Raw genomic sequence first — 9,309 nt, 5'->3', positions numbered from 1 at the left:
GGTCCTCTTATTTTAAATAACTATGCAGCTTCCTGTGTCTGAACTTGAACTTACCTTCACTTACAGTGATGATGTGTTAGATTTCCTAATGCAATGCCGTTGCCTTCTGTGTCTACTATTTTTATATCGTTGCCATTTTTGTTTCCTTTTATAACCTGCCTTACGGTGCTGGATCTAGCCCCTTTAAGAATACTAGAATATTGGTAAGCATATGATTTATGCTAAAGAGGACATACGAAGACATTTTGGACAATGCTATGCTTCCAACTTTTTGGAACAGTTTGGGGAAAGCCCATTTCTATTTCAGCATGACTGTGCACCAGCAAACAAAGCAAGGTCCATAAATACATGGTTGGGTGACTTTGGTGTGGAAGAACTTGACTGACCCGCACAGAGCCCTGACCTCAACCCCAAACCTCAGGGATGAACTGGAATGGAGATTGCGAGCTAGGCCTTCGTGAACAACATCAGTGCCTGACCTCACAAATGTTCTACTAGATGAATGGGCAAAAATACTCACAGAAACACTGAAAAATCTTGTGGAAAGCCTTCCTAGAAGAGTGGAAGCTGTTATAGCTGCAAAGGGGGGAACAACTACATATTAATGTCTATATATTTAGAATGCAATGTCAAAAAAGTCCCTGTTGGTGTAATGGTCAGGTGCACCAATACTTTTGTGCATATTGTGTATGTGACAAGATACAGTTGTTAGTGTTTTTAAAAACTGCTCAGCCTTACCTTTTATTTATTTAGATTTTTACAAAACCACTTTGAAGAAGCACACCATTTAGAAAACCAAATAATAAAATAAATAAATAAAAAACCTAAAACTGAAAAGGAAAGGGGAGATGAGCCTCTTTTTGGATGCTAACGGGAGAAGGGAAACTGGAGGGTAGGTGTGGGTCTATGGGGGGCAGGTGAGGAAATGGGAATACAAGAGGACCTGAGAAACTTCAGTAGAGGCGACTGCACTGAAGCAGGTGAGGGTGGCTTACAGCGAGGAGGGAGAAAGAGGTACCATATGATTAAAACCATGGCGCAGTATGTTATCCCTGATGGTGTCAATGTTGTTTTTAAAATAGGTGGCAAGCTCTTCGGTGAAGAAGTTGGAGGGCAACGGAAGTGCTGTGGGACAGAAAAGGGTATTAAATGTAGAGAATAGACATTTAGGATTATGGGAAAGGGAGGAGATTAATCAAATAAAATAGATTTGTTTGGAGGGATGGAGTGCTAATAGAATAGGAATGGAGCATGAGTCTGTAATGAGTGAAGTGTTTGGGTGAACAAGACTTCTTCCACAGGCGCTCAGCGGTATGTGAACACCTTTGGAGGAGATGGGTCAGTGTGGAATGCCATGGCTGAGGTGGATAGCGTGAGAGGAGTCACACAGTTACAGGAGCAACCATATCTACGACTGAGGCTAGTGTATGGTTATATTGAGCTGTAGCAGCATCAGGACAGGAGGGGTTAGAGATACTTGAGAGAAGTGACCAGAGTGTGTCTGTAAGCTGTTGGAGGGTTTGGTAGGTTTGTGTTGGTTTTTTTTGGTAGAGGAGGTGTGAAAGGCATGTCAAGGTTAAATCTTAACAGGCTGTGGTCAGAGAGTAGGAAAAACTAGATGTTGAACAAAGGTGTGAACACTAGGTCGATTTGATGATCGTCCCGGTGCTTGAGTTAGTCCATTGTGAGAGAGAGAGGAGGAGAGCGAAATTAGTTTAAAAGCTGCAGATAAGGATGGGTCATCAAGGTATAATTACTCACTGTCCTTTTCAGGACAGTGCAAGTGCTGAATATGCTACGGCTAGCTACAGCACCAACCCGGGTTTGGTACAGCAACATCCCCTGCTTTTCTAAAACGCTATAACGATTAGGGTGAGTAGCACAAAAGATTAGGTGGGTTACCTGCTGATTGCACGGGGAGATGGTTTTGCAGTTCCCTGCAGTTTTCCTCCAGTTTAACTCTTATCTGACCATTTAGCAAGAGTCCACTTGGGACGAGGCCTCTGAAAGCTACTTTGTTTCCAAGTAAGACCTAGGAATTTGTAGGGCCACCACACAAGTAGTCTGATAAGGTTATATCTGTTACACATGGATAGGGACAGTATCCTGTTTAGGGACACAATATTGATGTCATTGGATTGACATATTTTAGGTGTATCACTGGGAACCTCTCGCTAAGTGACACAAAATCTAGTTCTTATAGGACATATGGGGATTTTGGAGCTAGCACACATTGTGTGTGGTATGTGCATAGAGGCATTGTGTTTTACCCTTGATTAAAGGATCCCATCCCCTATTTAGGGACCCAATATTGATGTAATTAGATTGACGTCTTTCAGGGGCATCACTGTGTATCACAAGTGTAGTTTTTACAGGACAGAGGTGGATTGTTACATTTTTGTGTATGTTACATGGATAGGGATAGTGTGTTTGGCCCCATTAAAGGAATCCCACCCCCTATTTAGGGACACGATATTGATGTCATTGGATTTTTCACTGGACATCACCATGTGACACAAAGTCTATTTTTTGATAGGAAAGATGTGGATTTGGGGGGAGCTATGTATGATTAGGTATAATATGTTTATAGGGTAATAGTGTTTGGGATCCCATTAGGTGATCCCATCTCTTAGGGACCCAGTTTTTTTATGCCTTTGGACCAACATATTTCATCCTTAGTCACCTGTCACTGAGTGACACAAAGTCTATTTGTTATGCCTGATATTGATACATATTTATCTTAATTGACTTATATCATGCTTTGAAACCTCATGTATAATAAGAATAAGTATTTAACTTTTAGCTCGGTGTAAAACGTTCAATGTTTCATTTATATGTGCATAATCAGTTTCAGTGCTTTAACAGCTTCATTTTTGTAGACCACCTTTTGACAGAGATAGACTCTACAACAATTCTTCTAGGTTGTGATTTTTTTTTTTAGATCTACCTGAGATATAAATGTATAAAGCTTTTCAATTAAAAAAATGTGACCTATGCTCATCTAACTTGTTAAAGAAACTGTTAAGTTTCATGTTTTACTTGGAGCACCTTTGTGACCCCGAGTATAAAGGTACCATTTATGTATTATATGCACTTTGGTTGTGTGCTTAAAACGCCCAATTAGCCTTGTGTTTTTGGCTGGTTGTAATTAAGGGAGCACTGCACACTTCCACAATTTTTGTATATGAATGTGTATATGTACTGTATATACAGTATGCACATTCTATTTAAAAATTGTATTAAGGTGCAAGCTTTTATTTTGTGGCAATTAGTGTTAAAATGTATTCAATATAAAAAATGACTTATAAAAAGAGCACAAAAATAAATTATTAAAAACTAAGACTTGGAAAATAATTATCTACAGTATATATTATGTTTTTACTTCATCTGAAAACTTAAAGAGGAAAACTTAGTTTCGGTAGAAATCAATTTATTTTAAATACTGTGATGCACACTAATGTTCTCCACAATCAAATGGAATATTCCTTATGATCATAAAATCCAATCTTTGGCTGTTTTTTTTTTCTTCTTGGTCTATACGCTTTTGACACTTTACACTGATTCTGGTGAAGTCTTAGCTTCATTAAACCACTATAATGATTGCAACATCCACAGTCTTGCAAATGATCCATTTTTCCAGCGCCAGTGTGCTCACAAACCAATGGACAGTTGTATGTAATATGCATTGGTGTAGTCCCACTGTTAGGACCCTGATGGATATCAGGGATAGGAGGTCAAAAGTGAAGTGCAGCAGTAGACCTTCAGCAAAGAGACAGTCCACAAAGAAAACCAAAGGTTGAAGGGCAGGCAGAGTTCAGAAGAATAATCCAGTAAACAATCCAAAGGTCAAAATGGTAGGCAGTGGTCAGAAGAATAATCTGGTAAAAATCCAAGGGTCAGAAGTTAATAAGGGCAAAAAGCACAGAGGTAGAAAAACACTTTAGCAAGGATGAAGAACACCTGAGCACCGGTAACAGGGAACTCTGGGGTTTTATTGGACCAGGGGGTGCAATGTCCTGTGTAAGGTTGCTAGCACCTCTCTGCCACATAACTGGGGACAGAATCAGTCCCTCTTCTTTTTAACTGACCTATATGCATCATGGAGCACTGTGCCTAACTAACACAGCCTTCATAGTGTCTTTACTCCATAGTGCACATCCAGAGCTCAGCAATCGTATATAGCGGCAGCAAAGTTAAGTTTTTGGGGCAGCTGAAGCAGTGCCCCTGGTCAGGCCTACGCAGGACCCCGCCAAGATACGTTTCTGGTAATATGTATTTAAATAAACAATAATATGTTTAAACGTAACTTCATTAACTGTAACTTAATAGGAAGATGAATATAGAATATAATGGTCCAAGAGAAAACGTAGCTAGTATATTGTAATGTCCAGCAGATACTATCAATTGTATTGCATTAAATTCTACATTTCACAGCCTAGTAAACTAACTGGTCATATATATTTACAGATCAACATAAGCAATAAGTATATATTAAAAGACCTCATGTGAGCGGCCATCGTAACTTTCTTAATGTTTGATTAATACAGTGGGGAATATAAACATGCATGGGACAGATCTAAGGCTACCCTGAATATAAGACAACACAAAGGTCATAATAAGGCTTGAGCATTTACAGCAGTAAACATGGGCAGTTATTGCTTTTCTTTTGTTAGATAGCTCCTTGTTGTTGATTGATTTAGGCAGCCTTTGCACAAGTCCGGTGGGGAGAAATGGAGGGAATTCAAAACAGGAAAATTATTAGATTGCCTTTAATTCTATATCCTAAAAGTTCATAATTTTCATAAACAGTTCAGCTTTTTTTTTAATCTAAAAACATTTATATAAAAAATTATTCAGTGGTAATTTATCAGTGTGAATCAGTCCAGGGTCAAAGCTCTAAATATGCAGAAAGTTTTGCATTCATTTCTATAAAACATTTTTCCTTTGATTAATAATATGGAGTAATCACTAGACTTGGGCGCCGGCAAAGTTTCCGTGTTCTTCTTCGTGTTTGCTTTCAGAAAAAAAAAAAAATCTTCATATTCTACGAATATTCGCTCGTGTTTCTTTTGGGCGAATTTCCGTATAGGTTTTTCGGATCAGTTTTTCTCTTTGTTTTCTGACGGTTTTCTAAAGTCTTCTTAAGTCTTCCAGAGTATAGCAGGGGTTAATACGGAAATCAGTAAGATCGTGCTAGGATTTAAATGTCTGTAAGACACCCCCAGACTTAAAGTGTGGGGGAGGGATTGCAGCCTATATTCGGGCAAATACGGTTTATATACATACAGTTGTGCTCAAAAGTTTGCATACTTCCTCATGAAAGCTGAGCATCCCATGTCAAGTTGACCCTCCAGTAGTTACAGCAGAAAAAGGTGATTGTTCTGGAGTGGCCATCACAGATTCCTGACAGTCTCCTTAATATCATCGAGCCACTCTGGGGAGATTTCAGACATGCGGTTCATGCTAGATGACCAAGGACTGTACATACACAGAAAGAAAGGTTGGAATGCAGCACTCAGTAGTGAAATGGTGCACGAGCCAGGGTACCACCAAGTCCTTATATAAATCCAAAATAAAGAAGCAGAGGCTCAGCACTCAAATGATAAGGTGAGTTTATTTCACGCAGGCAACGTTTCGACACACAGGTCTTTCTCAAGCCTTAGAAACATTAGTGCACACGCTCAAATATTTATGCAACAACAAGTGATTAAGGGGTCGGACAAACCCGATCCTACATAACAATTTAAAGGGACAGTGCAAACTGACCAGTCTATATATAAAGTGACAGTGCAAACATAGTCAGTCAATGTGTATATATAAATAAATATCATATTAAAAGTCTGAATAAATATGAAAGTGAATTGATAAATATACTACAAATATATGTCTATTATCATATCAAAAAAGTGTACACAAGTTTAAAATCAACACTGTACTACAAATACAGACACTATATGATCTAGAGATATTACTGTTACACAATTGTAGCATGATGATATACAATATTAAAGATCAGTCTGTCAACACAGCTGCACCAGTGAAATATTTCATAATCTCAAAATTTACAAAGAAGCATTAAAAAAACCTATAGGACCAGCTGTGTCCCGGAATAACCATCAACCGAGCTGAAATAAACAGAATCTAAAAGAGATAAAGGATACTGTTTAAGTTAATAAATACATATAAGAATGTCATCATGTAAAAATACATATTTTTCCAAAATAATATAATTCACAATCTTCCCATATTCGGGCAAGGCTTTCACACAAATTAGCAGCCTATGACACTTGGTATTTCCAAGTAGTCTCCCATCCAGGTACTAACCAGGCCCAGCCTTGCTTAGCTCCCAAGATCGGGTGTATGCCATTCCGGGTGTATGCCATTCTTTTGAGCCAATGGCCATACCATCCTGCATACACCCGAATGCGCCTTACAGAAAAGTTGAAGGATGCACACAACTATTTCGTCTTTTTTTGCTATAGTATACACAGTATAACAACTATGTTGTATCAAGTGCTAGCATACAGATGTATATCGGCATATTCCCTTTTTTTTCTATTTTGTAAGGAATTCTACACATTGGCAATGGGCTCATGCACAGACATAATCGCTGTATACAATCTGAAGGTTATGCTTCAAAAAACTGCACCCCTGCTGAAAAATGTCGACGAATTTAATACTTTGAACTTCTACAGCTACTTACAAGAGGGATGCATGATTTCCTTGTCAGCATGATGCTCTGTATTTTTAGAGCTCTCTGACACTATGAACTTGTGGCAATAAGTAATCCCGCTATATCAAAGGGTATCTTGTTTTACCTGTAATTGTATACCTCTCAATAAGACACAGTTCTATCAAATATATAATGAAAATGGTAATATGGAATTGCATTATTTATTTTGTTTACAGAACCTGCGTGCTGAGATCTACTCCATACATAGATTTTAAAGGACTTTATAGCTATTTTTGACATAACAAGCTCTCTGTCTACATATTATGATGCATGTAATAGTTTTAAAGTAATTGAGGTTAAAATGAAATACAAAATCAACCTATCATCTGTATTTCCAAGGTTAGGATAGCATAACATGTAGAGTGGGCAACTCCATGAAAGAGGAAATGAAAATAAGTATCCTACACATTATTTAAACTGGAAATATCATTAGGGGGAAATGGTGCTGTAAGTATTTCTTGTATACAAATTAGTTCTCTCTTTACAAAGCAATGTCCACAATGGATTTCTATTATACATTTATTTTACATGGCTAATTAGACTGTTACTCAAGTTGCAAGTTGAGGACTGGTAGTCACACATAATATAGTTTATTCTTGAGTGTTTTTACCAATAATCCTAAGGAGACATGCCCATCATAGTATTTTATGTTCATTACTAGTAATATTTAATGCCCCTTTCTGTTTCAAAACAATAGTTTTCACAGACAAAGAAAATATTTTAGCACCTGTATATTTGCTACAAGCATGTGTTATGATAGCCTAACCTCCTGAACGAACACATCAGATCTTACCATACTGTCTTGTGGTAAATAATAGAATGTCTCGGATAAAGTCTCAGGGGTCTAATATTATTTTTTCCATTATTTTACATCCCAAATCCGTGCAAATGTCTTCCCATTTGCACTAGTATAGTATTAGTACTACTTTAGGTGAAACTGTGAAAATGTGTTTTTAGATAAAGTTTATAGATGAAGTTGCAGGGGGGTATGTAGGTTAGAAATAGTTAGGATCCATTTTTTTTAAAGCAAATACCGTAATGTTATATAGAAGGTCGTTTGCCTTTAAAAAAAAACCAAAAAACATCAGTTCCAAAAAATGTAAAATTGGGAAGTAAAATGTGCAGCCATGTTATTTTGTGGAGAATCTCTTATTAGGAAAATTACCCAGCTGTTGAGTTCTTAGGAATCAAGAATACAAAGAACTCATTCTAGAAGTATTATTGCTCACAGGCAAAACTCCAAAGCAGTATTATTATTTTAAAGCATTGTATATTTTCTTTCTGTATAGAATGGCAGATGGATAAGCAGCAGTGCATGAAATTGAAGCTATCTGTATTTTTATGCAGTTACGTTTATCCACAGACTGTTACCTTTAAGGGTCACATCTAAAGGTTTTATTTTAGATCATGCGTGGTTCTCTAAGAATGGGGTTAAACAAGTCATAAGAGGTGGTTATTTCTTATATACAAAAAAGTTAAAAAAAAAGAAAAGCACATATTATAAAAGCTATAAACAGAATTTTGTTGCACAAAAAAATAAAAGGTGACCATTCTTAGGAATATACAGCCACAGTATTTTCTGGTATGCTCACCTGATATGATATGTTTGAAGGTTTGTCAAATAAACTTAAATAACACTTAAATATATGAATATGTGATGATGCTGCCATTTTGTTACTTAACAAACCCCTAAACATTCATCGACCTGAGCTTGTTGAACAGTAGACCTAAGTAAAGTTTAATCATTTTGTCCAATTTCAAATTTGAGATGTAAAATGTCTTATTTTATATGTATGTCTGTGCATACTCAATGCATATATTTATGCATTTATGCATTTATGGGTTTGTAGTGCCCTGGTGCAGGAAATGTTTTCCTGGAGTTGGATCTATTAAATTAGCACAAAATTATTTATTCATAGCAGTTTTTGTTGGACTTTTTTTTTATTAAAGTTAGCTTCTTCTGGACAATATATATATACAAGAGAGAGAAAAAAGATCTATCTGTAAAAGCCTGTGCCCCCTCCTTCTGTCACCTCATACCGGTTCAAAATAGTTTAGAGAGGGCCCTTCCATCCTGGACTGCACCGATCCACAGGGAGACATTAGCGTATTGGAGGTCACATGATGTCACATGACCACGCGGTGAAACCGAGGCTCAGGCTGCTCACGCTGTATGTGAGCAGCAGGGTAGCAAGCTGCAGGAGCGGTGAGAGGTAAGCAGGGGAGGGAGGTGGGATGCATGTATATATGTTTGTTTATATCTATATGTATATATATACACTCACTGGCCACTTTATTAGGTACACCTTGCTAGTACCGGATTGGGGCCCCTTTTACCTTCATAACTGCCTTCATTCTTCATGGCATACTTTCTAGAAGGTGGTGGAAATATTCCTCAAAGATTTTGGCCCATATGGACATTATGGAATCAAGCAGTTGCGGCAGATTTGTCGGCTGCACATCCACAATGCAAATCTCCCATTCCATCACATCCCAAAGGTGCTCTAGTGGATTGAGATCTGGTGACTGTGGAGGCCATTGGAGTACAGTGAACTCATTGTCATGTTCAAGAAACC

Source organism: Sceloporus occidentalis, unplaced genomic scaffold (genome assembly GCF_023333645.1).
Source record: "Sceloporus occidentalis isolate IW3139 unplaced genomic scaffold, rSceOcc1.0.p SCAF_54, whole genome shotgun sequence".
Classification (NCBI taxonomy): Eukaryota; Metazoa; Chordata; class Lepidosauria; order Squamata; family Phrynosomatidae; genus Sceloporus; species Sceloporus occidentalis.
Note: the sequence above shows the minus strand (reverse complement) of the source record.